This window comes from Procambarus clarkii, chromosome 87 (assembly GCF_040958095.1).
Source record: "Procambarus clarkii isolate CNS0578487 chromosome 87, FALCON_Pclarkii_2.0, whole genome shotgun sequence".
Lineage (NCBI taxonomy): Eukaryota > Metazoa > Arthropoda > Malacostraca > Decapoda > Cambaridae > Procambarus > Procambarus clarkii.
Genome location: NC_091236.1, coordinates 11,869,453 through 11,884,995, shown reverse-complemented (window position 1 = coordinate 11,884,995; position 15,543 = coordinate 11,869,453).

The window sequence follows — 15,543 nt, the reverse complement described above, 5'->3', positions numbered from 1 at the left end:
GAAAGACCTCAATAACCCTCCAGAGGTTGAAATACCTAAATAACCCTCCAGAGGTTGAAAGACCTCAATAACCCTCCAGAGGTTGAAAGGCCTCAATAACCCTCCAGAGGTTGAAAGGCCTCAATAACCCTCCAGAGGTTGAAAGGCCTCAATAACCCTCCAGAGGTTGAAAGGCCTCAATAACCCTCCAGAGGTTGAAAGACCTCAATAACCCTCCAGAGGTTGAAATACCTAAATAACCCTCCAGAGGTTGAAAGACCTCAATAACCCTCCAGAGGTTGAAAGGCCTCAATAACCCTCCAGAGGTTGAAAGACCTCAATAACCCTCCAGAGGTTGAAATACCTAAATAACCCTCCAGAGGTTGAAAGACCTCAATAACCCTCCAGAGGTTGAAAGGCCTCAATAACCCTCCAGAGGTTGAAAGACCTCAATAACCCTCCAGAGGTTGAAATACCTAAATAACCCTCCAGAGGTTAAAAGACCTAAATTAACCCTCCAGAGGCTAATAGGCCTAAATTAGCCCTCCATAGGTCGACAGGCCCAACATCAAACCCATAGTCATTCCTTATCTGTTTACGTGAGCTGATTTCAGAATCTTGTTATGCCAATGTTTACATCTTAAGAGACCACCACAAGCTCTTGTTCTTCTCTATTGTGGTGTCACCGGAGCACATAGGGTGCTGGTTCTACACATGTCATGTGACAGGGGACGAGGGACATGTCAACCCAGGTCCCCATGTCATGTTGACATTACCCTTGTCAGTCACCCTCTCCATGAACACCCGTCAAGCTGTTCCTCGACTCCCCCTCTCAAAAAAAAATGTTGATTGTTGGAGTTGTGGAGCATCAACAATGATTGTTTGTTTACATTCGAGATGGAAGGAGAAGGATTGGAGTGGGAGAAGGATGGGGATGTTGTGTACATAGCTGGAGAGGGGGGAAGATACGAGAGGGGAAGAGAGGCTGGGATAGGGAAGGAGAGATGAAAGAGTATATGTCTTTTGTGAGGTAAGTAATGTCTAATTCTCTGCGTTTCGTGTTGGGGCTTTTGTCTATTTCGTAAATAAGTTTTCACTTTTTTGGTTTTGTTTTATGAAGGGAGAGGTGAAGGGGTTTTATTTGCAGTCTAAATGCCATCACATCTAAGACACGAGGTCTAATTTATCCCAATATATACCGTTCAATTTTTTATCTATTTTCGTATCTATTAGCATGCCAAATAGCATTACCATAGCATCTAAGACACGAGGTCTAATTTATCTTATTATATACCGTTCAATTTTTTATCTATTTTCGTATCTATTATCATGCCAATTAGCATTGCTCATCAAAACATGTAACAAATTCTGTTAACTCAACAACAGAGACGAATCTATAGACCTTTTTTTTTAGGTCAGTTAATAAGGTTAAATTCCTTTTCTTTGTCAGTCAATATTAGTCTGATTTTTTTTCCCATGTGTGTTCGTTCTGTTTCAATTAAGAACCTGTTTATACCCACAAAGACAGGTTTATTTAGCCAGATTATGTGGGGCCGCTCCCACACACATCCTATGACCTTCTTTCATAACCATATGCTCGTCTGGGGATGTGTGTGTGTCGTGTTCAGTGTCACATCACCGGTAGAGATGTGTCACATGCTGTGGCCGGATACAGTGTCATTCATTATTTATATTCACCTGTGCCAGGTAAGTCCACTACGGGCTCACCATAGCCCGTGCTACTTGGAACTTGTTCCGAGTAGCTGAATCTATAGCAACAGTAACATGTGAGTGGACATAATGACAGTATTGGGCAGCGCCACTCATCCTGTGAGTGGACACACCGCCATAGTAGCATGTACAACACTCCCCAATAGGAAGAAAACCCGCTGGGTTGTTCATCCTGTCACTTGTACCCAGACACAGCTGGGACTTGCTTAACTGGCATTCAGAACTGTAACCCGTGCTCTCAACTAATGCGTCTTCTTTTGAACGTTATGGTCCCCAAACGTACAAATTACGTAGCACTATGGAAAGCAGCGGCTCACACATATATCCCCGTTTTCTATGAATAGGTAGGTTAGGTTAGGTAGGTTGCAGAAATGATGAATTGGTTCAACAAGGATCTAGAGTCTTGCCAAGGGATTAAAAATTGACGTGAGATAAGATGGTTTCCAAGAAATTGAAATATATTTAAGTACCGCATTTAAGTACATATTTAAGTACAGTATGTATACTGCTTATACATACTGTATAACCGTAAATACAGCACGCTTAATACAGTTCACCTTCCGGGAAAAAAAAAATCCAGTGGATTAGCCTAAAAAAAGTTAATTCCTAGGCTACTCTTCCAACTTACTTACTGGAGCCATAAAAGCATTACTACTAAGGGGATTTTAATACCTCTAACCCACAGCAATTTTCCGTAAAAGTTCAGTACGTCAAAATTATAAGGCGCTCAGCTAGAAGACAGACAGGTCCTCTCGCTGTCCATAAGACCTCTATTAGACCAGTCCACCGAATTCTAATAGACGTAAAAGGAATCTATTATAATTTCAAGTTTACTAATGGAAGACATAAAAATTTATAGATATGCCAGGAAATTCCCGCAAAACAGATCAATAGACATTTAGTAGATATGCGTCTAGACATTTAGTAGATATGAGTCTAGACATTTAGTAGATATGAGTCTAGACATTTAGTAGATATGAGTCTAGACATTTAGTAGATATGAGTCTAGACATTTAGTAGATATGAGTCTAGACATTTAGTAGATATGAGTCTAGACATTTAGTAGATACGAGTCTAGACATTTAGTAGATACGAGTCTAGACATTTAGTAGATACGAGTCTAGACATTTAGTAGATACGAGTCTAGACATTTAGTAGATACGAGTCTAGACATTTAGTAGATATGAGTCTAGACATTTAGTAGATACGAGTCTAGACATTTAGTAGATACGAGTCTAGACATTTAGTAGAAACGAGTCTAGACATTTAGTAGATACGAGTCTAGACATTTAGTAGATATGAGTCTAGACATTTAGTAGATACGAGTCTAGACATTTAGTAGATACGAGTCTAGACATTTAGTAGATATGAGTCTAGACATTTAGTTGATATGAATCTAGACTTTTAGTAGATATGAATCTAGACATTTAGTAGATACGATTCGGATAAAATGCTGTTTGAATTGACAAAAAATGCAACACAAGCCACGAGAAGAGAATTCAAGCCTCTGAGAAAATGGCCCGTGTTGAATTCCTCGCCCTTTCGCTGCACGCGAAGGGCAAAATTGCCATCAGAGAGAAAATGCTTCTCCCAAGCTGCCATGCCTCAGACTCCGGGCTCAGTAGCTAGGCCATTTTGAGTATAATGTCTGGATATTAATTATGAAAACGTGGACTCGTGTTGGCACGATGCTGTCGGGAATATTGTTGGTCAATCTCTTCCTTGATTGGTTGGTAGTGGAGGGCATTAGAGGTGGTTATATTCGTCCCTGTAACTACCATCCTCCCAGGTGGTAGTTATAGGTACTTACAGTGTACACTACCGTTTGTTGTGTGTGTGTGTGTGTGGGTGTGTGTATGTGGGTGTGTGTGTGTGTGTGTGTGTGTGTGTGTGTGTGTGTGTGTGTGTGTGTGTGTGTGTGTGTGTGGGTGTGTGTGGGTGTGTGTGGGTGTGTGTGTTTGTTGTGTGTGTGTGTGTGTGTGTGTGGTGTGGGTGTGTGTGTGTGTGGGTGGGTGGGGGTGTGTGTGATTTGGTGCACATATCCTGTTATGGAGTGTACACAGGTTGGCTGTACGTTAAAGGCCTTAATTGTTTAGTATTTAACTTAATTCTTCTTATTGTTTTTGCTTTGTTTTGAAGTATAAATGTTAGTAAAATGTTTTCGAATGGTTATGTTATGAGTTCATAGTTGTATTCTGAACCCCTGTTGTATCAGGCCAGGAGTCTGTCTCTCTCTCTCTCTCTCTCTCTCTCTCTCTCTCTCTCTCTCTCTCTCTCTCTCTCTCTCTCTCTCTCTCTCTCTCTCTCTCTCTCTCTCTCTCTCTCTCACCCCTACTCCTCCACCTCGCTACTTTCCTAGCTACTCCCCCCTTCCCCCCACACCCACCCCCCCCCCCCCAACCTTCAGCGCTTCTGATCCGGCACCTTCAACAAGCAATCTGATAATTACGCCGGCCAAATGTCTCTAATGCTAACCATCGGGAGACACAAACTAGCAATACTGCAGGCTCCTCGAGCCATAAATCAGGCTCCAGGTGGCTATTAGGCTGCAAGTAACTAGCAGCGTCCTGGACAACCTAATCACTCACTGCAGCTGACTATGCAACGTTGCTAGTTCTCAACGGGTTCGGCGTTACTAAGATGTCCACCGTCTCTGTGCCCAAGGAAGTGGAAAAGGAGAGTTGATGGGAAAAGAAGAGGAGAGAGAGAGAGAGAGGGTGGTTGTAAAGAGTGAAAGAGCTTGGGTAAGAAAGAGAGGGGGGGAGATATAAAGGGGGAAAGATTAGGAAGAGATATGGGGAGATTTGGGTAGGAAAGAGGATTCAGAGTTGGATACGAATTAGGGGGATGTGGTGGATACGAAATAGTGGATAGTAGTGGAGGAGAGGAGAAATAGGGGATAGTGTGGGATGAAATTAGGGATAGTGTGGAGAGAAAGTGGATAGTGTAGGGAAAATAGACACAATATTGATGAGACCCTTGCAAGAATAGATTCGCAGAGGAGGCAATAAATATCCTGGTAGAAGCAGGTACAGCTAGGAAACGCGGTAATTCTGCAAGTGGTTGGGTAATTAAGCGAAAGAAAAGGCACTCTGCAAATTTCTTATTTTAATGGTTGCAGTTATTGCATATTGTCATCACTTTGGAGCTGGTAACAGATGGAATAGACACCATTCCATTTTTGTGTTTTGATAACTCAATAGATGGCGGGGAGTTCTATGTACCTAGCTTCCTCTTCTGTGTCTTCTATTCCTTCGTTCTATCTCCACTTTCCCTCTCGCTAATTATTTCCTCCTTCCCTTCTTCTGTTAATTTCTGTATCTCCTGTTATCTTTTTTTATATCCACCTCCTTTCCATTTTTTTTGTTTTCTTCAGTCTTTCTACATTTTCTTTCTATCTGTCTTGTCTCCCATTTCCCTCTATCTTCCCCCTTTTATACTTCCACTGATCCCCATCACTCAAACCCCATCTACTCAAATCCCATCCACTCAAATCCCATCCACTCAAATCCCATCTACTCAAACCCCATTCACTCAAATCCCATCCACTCAAATCCCATCTACTCAAACCATATCCACTCAAATCCCATCTACTCCAATCCTCATCCACTCAAATCCCATCTACTCAAACCCAATCCACTCAACCTCCTTCCACTCAACTTCTATCCACTCAAACCTCTATCCACTCACCCGCACATTAAAGTTCTTGAGTGGACTTAAACTGTTAGATTTCAGATATCGTTTCTTTGTGGCCGCACGCAATTTGCTTGACTGGTTCAGATTTGCAGTCTTGTCTGCTGAGAGACTGTTTTTGTTCCATTCTTGTCTGCTGGGAGACCGTGTGAATGCTCCCATCTGTCTGCTGAGTTTTTATTTCCATTTGAAGGCAGCGGGCGGGCTCTTGGGGTCAGCTACGTGGGCATTTTGTATTTATATTTTGTATCTGTATTTTGTATCTGTAATTTAAGTTCGCTGCTTGGACTGTTTTTACTTGTGCTGTAAGCTATGTGGACACTTTTGCTTTTCTGGAAGGTTTTGGAAGTCTTCCCTTCCCTTCCCTTCCCTTCCCTTCCCTTCCCTTCCTTCCTTCACTTCCTTCCTCTCTATCCCTCCCAATTCTATGATCTCCTTTACCTTACACGTTACACACTTGATATTCTCCTACATCCCTTCAAAGAACCTTCTCACTTTCCCCCCCTTTCGCCTCTACACACACACCCCTTTTCCCCCTATTTACACTTCCCCTTTCTTACTTACAGCTTTCCCAGTCTTATCCACAGCTTTCCCAGTCTTATCCACAGCTTAAATTAGTACATGACATTATGGTCTTAGACTTGAAACAAGGGACAAAGGAATAGGTGAAGCTGGCTTCAGTCTCTCATCCAAAGGATTATATCTGGTGGGTAAGCAGTTCCTTGTGTTGATCGGTGTGCTGTTGCATAGGTGTTGCGGTGATTGCATCCTTGTCACGCCCAAGCAGTTAGTGTCATTTATTGTGTAGGGTGTCATGCAGGTTAGTGTGTGTGTGTGATACTGCTGTGACTTGATTTGTAATGTTTGTATTTATGTTTCGACTTATTAATTTGTGTGTGGGTGGGGTGGGTTGTGGGTGTGTGTGTGTGTGTGTGTGTGTGTGTGTGTGTGTGTGTGTGTGTGTGTGTGTGTGTGTGTGTGTATGTGTGTGTGTGTGTGTGTATGTGTGTGTGTGTGGGGTGGATGTGTGTGTGTTGGGTTGTGGTGTGTGTGTGTTGGGTTGTGTGTGTGTGTGTGTGTGTGTGTGTGTGTGTGTGTGTGTGTGTGTGTGTGTGTGTGTGTGTGTGTGTGTGTGTGTGTGTGTGTGAATCACGAAAATGTTAACAAGTGACCTAGGGACCTATCTGGAGAAAGCACCAAGCCACCATGACTATATAGTACTTGGAAGGGATGACTGTCCAAGTGGTTAGGCACCATTCCTTTCCCTCAGTCCCATCCCAAATCCTTATCCTGACCCCTTCCATCCATAGTCATAATTTCTTGGCGCTTACCCCTGGAAATTCCCTCCCTCCCTCTCTCTCTCCCTCGTTCTCCCTCTCTCTCCTTCTCTCTCTCGGACCTTATAGATGCACAACCCCTTCCATCCATCAAATCAAAACACAGATAAAGACACCCCCAAGAAAACAGGCAGTGCAATCCCTTCTCACCTATATGACGCCAGACTTAATAAATGATATTAACTGCTTGGGCGTACCTGGGCTGCAATCACTGGAACAACGCCTCGACGACACAGCAGAGAGAGAGAGAGAAGGAGAGAGAGTGAGAGAGGGGGGGAAAGAGAGAGGGGGGGAAAGAGAGTCATTCTCGTCTTATCTTCACGCACTGTTGCTTGCTTGTTTGTGTTCTAGAGTCATGTCATGTGTCACTGCGAATGGTGGCTGGTATCTGCAAGGTAGCTGTGAGAAACAGGGAAAGGCAGGTAGATATAGTTAAAGAGATACTGAAGGGATTGGAGTGGGAGAGGTTGTAGATGCACTGCATGTATGACACTGCATGTATGACAGTGCATGTATGACACTGCATGATATATATGACACTGGGGAAAAGGAAGAGATCATGCAGAATAGAAAAAGGAACAGTTTGGAGGGATATAGAAGAGAGGTGAGGTAAAAAAATAAGAAAAATATGTAGAAGAGGGGGATATTGAAGAGGCTGAGGCAAAGGGGGATAGATGTAGTGCCGGATATTGAAGCTGGTTTAGAAAGAAAAAGAGGAGAGTGTTAGGAGAAATTTTAAGGTGGGGTTTCGGAATGTAAATTGAATAGGTGTAGCGGAGAAAATATTGAAAAGGGGGATTGAGAAATAAAAGGGAATGGTAGAGGTAGTGAGGGATAGTGAAGGGGGTCAAGAAGGAAACGAAAGGGGCATCGAAAAGCAAACAAAAGGGGTGTGGGGCATGAGCAAATAATGACTTGGTAATGGCATAGGAATGAGAGTGTGAGATAGCACCATAACAGGGTAGAAAGGGGCGGAGAAAAGTTAACGAATTCGTGGGACGGGGAAAGTCTGAGAGTGAATGAGAGAGAGAGAGAAAGGGAAAAAGAAAAGGTGTGAGATTTTACGTCTATATTCACTCGGCAAAGGTATTCCCTGTCACAAGTGTGTGTGTACATTTTAACATTTACCACAATGTTAAAAGTATATATATATACGTTTTGGTGAAAGTATAAAGGAATGTTTAACATGCACTGCAAGCTAGAAAGTATTCACACTATGCAACACTGAAAGTGAATGGTAACTATTGCAGTACAAAATATGGGCAATCAATGACTAAAACATATTAATCTTTGAATTTATTCCATCTCTATTATTATTATTATTATTTATTATAATTATTATTATAAATAGGGATGACGTTTCCTCGTATAACTGATTTTGCGGACGACGAGAAACTGTTGACAAATCTATTGAACTGTTTAGCTTAAGCTATACTAATGGTTCCTCCAATCTATCCACCCACATCTTCCACTCTATCCATCTCAGACACCACCACGACCACCACCCTCCCCAGACACCACCACCACAGCCACCACCCTCCCCAGACACCACCACCACAACCACCCCCCCTCCCCAGACACCACCACCATCACCACCACAACTCCAGACACCACCTCTGTAACCCCACATCATTAACCATAACAAAGTTTGCTCATCATTTACAAACCAGGGACTAGAATTTTGCAATCCCTTTAGGTACGTCGGTAGGAGTGGCACTCTCTCTTAAGTAACATGAAGTAAACTACAAAAGCCTGGAAGTTTAGAGCCAGGCTGTAAACCCAAGAAATGTGGTCGTTAAAGTAGCTGTGGTCGTTGCTTCAAGGTATCCAGTCCATTGCTTTTATTTTTGTACAAAAGGCTTAATAATGGTATAGACGGTTCCTAGAAGAATAAAAAAAAGTACTTTTTTATACTTTTTTATAATAAAAAGTACTTTTTATACTTTTTTATAATATAAAGAACTTTTTTATACTTTTTATAATAAAAAGTACTTTTTTATAATAAAAAGTACTTTTCATACTTTTTTATAATAAAAAGTACTTGTTTATACTTTTTTATAATAAAAAGTACTTTTTTTATACTTTTTTAAAATAAAAAGTACTTTTTTATAATAAAAAAAACTTTTTCTTCGCATTTGTGTAATTGGGATTTATGTTTTCGTCTTTTATAGGCACATACGAGGGGTTTAAAGAGTAGGGTCATGCAGCCACTGGATATTATTAGTTAATTTGCTTGAATTAGTACTAGAAAAGCTGACTGTTGTGTGTCGCTCACCCTTACTCCTTCTCTCTCTTCCCCACTTTTGTTCTTTCTCTCACACCCTTACTCCTCCTTCCTCTCACCCTCCCCTTTCCCTCAATCTATCCCCCCCCCCTACCCTCATACCCACGAGAACTCTTAACCTTCCCATCCAAATCCATTTTCAATTTGTTGCTTGCCCTCTTTCTCACCTTCCCTCTCTACCCCTCTAACCATCAACTTCCTCCCTCTAACCATCAACTTTCCCTTTCCCATCGTTCATTCTGGCCCTCCCTTTTACCCACCGTTCATTCTACCCTTCCCTTTTCTTACTCCTAACTCTTTCATTCCTTAATTAAAGGTGTTGGAAGCTCACGAAAAATGTCAGTGAAAAATGAACAGTGATTCAGTCTAGTGTTTTGTTTCTCCCATCTTGCCGGCAGAACGAACCAGGGGGCCTGGTAGCCTGGTGGATAGCGCGCAGGACTCGTAATTCTGTGGCGCGGGTTTGATTCCCACACGAGGCAGAAACAAATGGGTTAAAGTTTCTTTCACCCTGAATGCCCCTGTTACCTAGCAGTAAATAGGTACCTGGGAGTTAGTCAGCTGTCACGGGCTGCTTCCTGGGGGTGGAGGCCTGGTCGAGAACCGGGCCGCGGGGACACTAAAGCCCCGAAATCATCTCAAGATAACCTCAAGATAACCTCAAGGACACTGTTAAGGTTGTGGGGGTATTGACTGTTTATGCCTAGAGAATCGAGCTATTAGCTCTTGGACCCCGACTTTCTAACCAATCCCTTATCCCTCTTTCCCCTTATACCCCTTATCTTTCCCCCATTATACCCCCCTTCTCTTCCCCCTTTATATCGATTATCTTTTCCCCCTTATACCCATTCTCATTCCCTTTATACCAACCCCTCTTCTATTTATACCCTTATTCTTTCACTTATATCTCCCCTTTCTCTTATATCCTTCCCCCTCACGTTCTCTCCGTTCCCCTATATCCCCTTCCTTTTATTCCCCATATACGGTCATACCATCATCCTTCCCCTTATAACCTGTTCCTTCCCCTAATACCTTGTCCCATCCCCTTATACCCTCTTTCTTTCCCTTATACCCTCTTCCTTTCCCTTATACCCTCTTCCTTTCCCTTATACCCTATTCCTTCCCCTTATACCTTCCCTCCTCTCCCGTTTTCAGCTCATCTCTATTCGGGGTCTGGCCTCGGCTTCGTCTCCGGTGCGGCGTGATGGTATCATTTCCGCACGCGACGATCCATCACCGAACTTCCGGACGAGTGAACGTTCGTCGGACGATGCAGGAAGAAAATTTGGTGGTGTTCGCCAGGCGGTGTGACGAGCCATGTTGAGTTTGTAAGCCTGGTACTTGTGATTGATGCGTAAATCGTCGATATTTCGACTTTTTGTGTAAATCGTCGATAATTCGACTTTTTGTGTAAATCGTCGATATTTCGACTTTGTGTAAATCGTCGATATTTCGACTTTTTATGTAAATCGTCGATATTTCGACTTTTCGTGTAAATCGTCGATATTTCGACTTTTCGTGTAAATCGTCGATATTTCGACTTTTTGTGTAAATCGTCGATATTTCGACTTTTCGTGTAAATCGTCGATATTTCGACTTTTTGTGTATATCGTCGATATTTCGACTTTTTGCGTAAATCGTCGATATTTCGTTTTTTTGCGTAAATCGTCGATATTTCGACTTTTTGCGTAAATCGTCGATATTTCGTTTTTTTGCGTAAATCGTCGATATTTCGACTTTTTCCGTAAATCGTCGATATTTCGACTTTTTGCGTAAATCGTCGATATTTCGACTTTTTTGCGTAAATCGTCGATATTTCGACTTCTTGCGTAAATCGTCGATATTTCGACTTCTTGCGTAAATCGTCGATATTTCGACTTCTTGCGTAAATCGTCGATATTTCGACTTCTTGTGTAAATCGTCGATATTTCGACTTTGTGTAAATCGTCGATATTTCGACTTTTTATGTAAATCGTCGATATTTCGACTTTTTGTGTAAATCGTCGATATTTCGACTTTTTGCGTAAATGGTCGATATTTCGTTTTTTTGCGTAAATCGTCGATATTTCGACTTTTTGCGTAAATCGTCGATATTTCGTTTTTTTGCGTAAATCGTCGATATTTCGACTTTTTGCGTAAATCGTCGATATTTCGACTTCTTGCGTAAATCGTCGATATTTCGACTTTTTGTGTAAATCGTCGATATTTCGACTTCTTGCGTAAATCGTCGATATTTCGACGTCTTGCGTAAATCGTCGATATTTCGACTTTTTGTGTAAATCGTCGATATTTCGATTTTTTGCGTAAATCGTCGATAATTCGATTTTTTGCGTAAATCGTCGATATTTCGGTTTTTTGCGTAAATCGTCGATATTTCGACTTTTTGTGTATATCGTCGATATTTCGATTTTTTGCGTAAATCGTCGATATTTCGACTTTTTGTGTAAATCGTCGATATTTCGACTTTTTGTGTAAATCGTCGATATTTCGACTTTTTGTGTAAATCGTCGATATTTCGACTTTTTGTGTAAATCGTCGATATTTCGACTTTTTGTGTAAATCGTCGATATTTCGACTTTTTGTGTAAATCGTCGATATTTCGACTTTTTGTGTAAATCGTCGATATTTCGACTTTTTGTGTAAATCGTCGGTATTTCGACTTTTTGTGTAAATCGTCGATATTTCGACTTTTTGCGTAAATCGTCGATATTTCGACTTTTTGTGTAAATCGTCGGTATTTCGACTTTTTGTGTAAATCGTCGGTATTTCGACCTTTTGCGTAAATCGTCGGTATTTCGACTTTTTGTGTAAATCGTCGGTATTTCGACTTTTTGTGTAAATCGTCGATATTTCGACTTTTTGTGTAAATCGTCGATATTTCGACTTTTTGTGTAAATCGTCGATATTTCGACTTTTTGTGTAAATCGCCGATATTTCGACTTTTTGTGTAAATCGCCGATATTTCGACTTTTTGTGTAAATCGTCGATATTTCGACTTTTCGTGTAAATCGTCGATATTTCGACTTTTTGTGGAAATCGTCGATATTTCGACTTTTTGTGTAAATCGTCGATATTTCGACTTTTTGTGTAAATCGTCGATATTTCGACTTTTTGTGTATATCGTTGATATTTCGACTTTTTGCGTAAATCGTCGATATTTCGACTTTTTGCGTAAATCGTCGATATTTCGGCTTTTTGTGTAAATCGCCGATATTTCGACTTTTTGTGTAAATCGCCGATATTTCGACTTTTTGTGTAAATCGTCGATATTTCGGCTTTTCGTGTAAATCGTCGATATTTCGACTTTTTGTGGAAATCGTCGATATTTCGGCTTTTCGTGTAAATCGTCGATATTTCGACTTTTTGTGGAAATCGTCGATATTTCGACTTTTTGTGGAAATCGTCGATATTTCGACTTTTTGTGTAAATCGTCGATATTTCGACTTTTTGTGTAAATCGTCAATATTTCGACTTTTTGTGTATATCGTTGATATTTCGACTTTTTGCGTAAATCGTCGATATTTCGACTTTTTGCGTAAATCGTCGATATTTCGGCTTTTTGTGTAAATCGCCGATATTTCGACTTTTTGTGTAAATCGTCGATATTTTGGCTTTTTGTGTAAATCGCCGATATTTCGACTTTTTGTGTAAATCGCCGATATTTCGACTTTTTGTGTAAATCGTCGATATTTCGGCTTTTCGTGTAAATCGTCGATATTTCGACTTTTCGTGTAAATCGTCGATATTTCGACTTTTTGTGGAAATCGTCGATATTTCGACTTTTTGTGTAAATCGTCAATATCTCGACTTTTCGTGTAAATCGTCGATATCTCGACTTTTTATGTAAATCTGAATTTAACATCGAATTCAGCCCTCAATGCATGGCAATTTTCTCACGTGACTGAAAAAGCAAAAAGGGATAAGCGATCCCTGTAGGATTTAATCCCCCCATCTCATCCTTGGATTCTTTTGCCTTTTCTCTCGTTCTTTTCCCCCCTTGTTCATCAGGTATTCCTTTGCCGATCAGCGAGGGAACAGGAGGAGTAGGAAGAGAGGGGGAGGTGTGTGTGTGTGTGTGTGTGTGTGTGTGTGTGTGTGTGTGTGTGTGTGTGTGTGTGTGTGTGTGTGTGTGTGTGTGTGTGTGTGTGTGTGTGGAAACGCTCGCTGCTTCCCAAGTAAAATTCGAATCGAAATTTTTGAGATTCGCGATAGTTGTGAGGTATTGACGGGCGGATACGTCGAGCCCAACATGTTCAACTGTGAGGGGTAGCCTGAGGGTGAATGTGGAGGGAGAGAGAATGATGGAGGGAAAGATAGAGATAAATAATGGAAATGAAAAAGGGGTGTGAGGAAAGGGAGTAATATGCAGACAGAGTTTATTTGAAGCGCGAATGAACAGGGGAGAGAGAGAGAGAGAGAGAGAGAGGAAGGACTTCTATACCCCATGCTGTGAATGGTAGTGCACCACATACCAACCCATTACCCATTATATGACTGATGATAGAGCCCAATACCCAATACCCATTATATGACTGATGATAGAGCCCAATACCCATTATGTGACCGATTGTAATAAGAGTTACATAGGCACATATTAGGCTCATGAACTTGACAATATTTGAACTATTTTTAGAACTGTTCAAATATTGAACTGACTACCTTGAACTGTTTAGCCACATAAGTTACAACATACTTCAGCCACGTCACAATAACGTGGCTGAAGTATGTTGACCACACACTAGAAGGTGAAGGGACGACGACGTTTCGGTCCGTCCTGGACCATTCTCAAGTAGATTGTGAACTGTAACGATTCACAATCGACTTGAGAACTGTTGCAGGACGGACCGAAACGTCGTCGTCCCTTCACCTTCTAGTGTGTGGTCTGGTCAACAGCTGTTTAATAGTTTGCTTAAATATAAACATTGTCTCTTCACAGTTTATCAAACTTGGCTCTGATAGGGGAGCCGGTCGGCCGAGCGGACAGCACGCGGGACTTGTGATCCTGTGGTCCTGGGTTCGATCCCAGGCGCCGGCGAGAAACAATGGGCAGAGTTTCTTTCACCCTATGCCCCTGTTACCTAGCAGTAAATTAGGTACCTGGGTGTTAGTCAGCTGTCACGGGCCGCTTCCTGGGGATGGAGGCCTGGTCGAGGACCGGGCCGCGGGGACACTAAAGCCCCGAAATCATCTCAAGATAACCTCAAGATAGTACTAATATTGATCACAATATAAACATCTAAATTACAAAAAAAAAATACTAGTAATAGGGATAAATACAAGATAAAATATTGCTTTTGTCTTTTATTTTTTTTAACTAAAGTTGTGTTATCCCGATTTCAAATTAATCAAAGGTTAAACTTTCACTCGTAATAGATGCGCCACTCCAGAGTGGAAATAGAAAAATTGACAAAGCACTAATTCCCCAAAAACATTTCTGAGAATCGCGGTGATATCTGATCGCGATAATACTCGCAGGCCGCACGTCAACACTTTGAGCCGCTCATATTTTGTTCATATTGATCAAAATGATTAATCGGTGTGTGTGTGTGTGTATTCACCTAGTTGTATTCACCTACCTGGGTACCTGGGTGTTAGTCAGCTGTCACGGGCTGCTTCCTGGGGGTGGAGGCCTGGTCGAGGACCGGGACACGGGGACACTAAAAAAAAAACGAAAATATCTCAAGATAACCTCAAGATAACCTAGTTGTGTTTGCGGGGGTTGAGCTTTGCTCTTTCGGGCCGCCTCTCGTCTGTCAATCAACTGTTTACTAACTACTTTTTTTTCCACACCACACACACACACACACACACACACACACACACACACACACACCAGGGAGCAGCCCGTGACAACTGACTAACTCCCAGGCACCTATGTACTGCTAGGTAACAGGGGCATTCAGGGTGAAAGAAACTTTGCCCATTTGTTTCTGCCTGGTGCGGGAATCGAACCCGCGCCACAGAATTAAGAGAGTCCTGCGCACTATCCACCAGGCTACGAGGCCCCCCTGTGTGTGTGTGTGTGTGTGTGTGTGTGTGTGTGTGTGTGTGTGTGTGTGTGTGTGTGTGTGTGTGTGTGTGTGTGTGTGTGTAGTGGTTGCTTAACAACTGGGTGCTTTTTGGGGGGGGAGGTAGCGAGATCTAAGCTCCAGGACCCCAGCTTTTTATGTAGTTCTAGGTCGTTTTAAGCCTGTTAACGTTGTTATGCTAAGACATGAGGTTGTGAAAGGAGAAGGCTTCCAGGACTTCTGCTTCAAATGCCTTCCATTTGTTTACCATCTGTATTGAATTGCAGTATATTTTTAGCTCCGTCCCTTCGCTCTGCTAACCCGCATGTGGAAAAGACTGTTCACTTCTATTTGAGATATTTACCTGGTTGATACCTGGTTGATGGGGTTCTGGGAGTTCTTCTACTCCCCAAGCCCGGCCCGAGGCCAGGCTTGACTTGTGAGAGTTTGGTCCACCAGGCTGTTGCTTGGAGCGGCCCGCAGGCCCACATATACCTGGTTGATGGGGTTC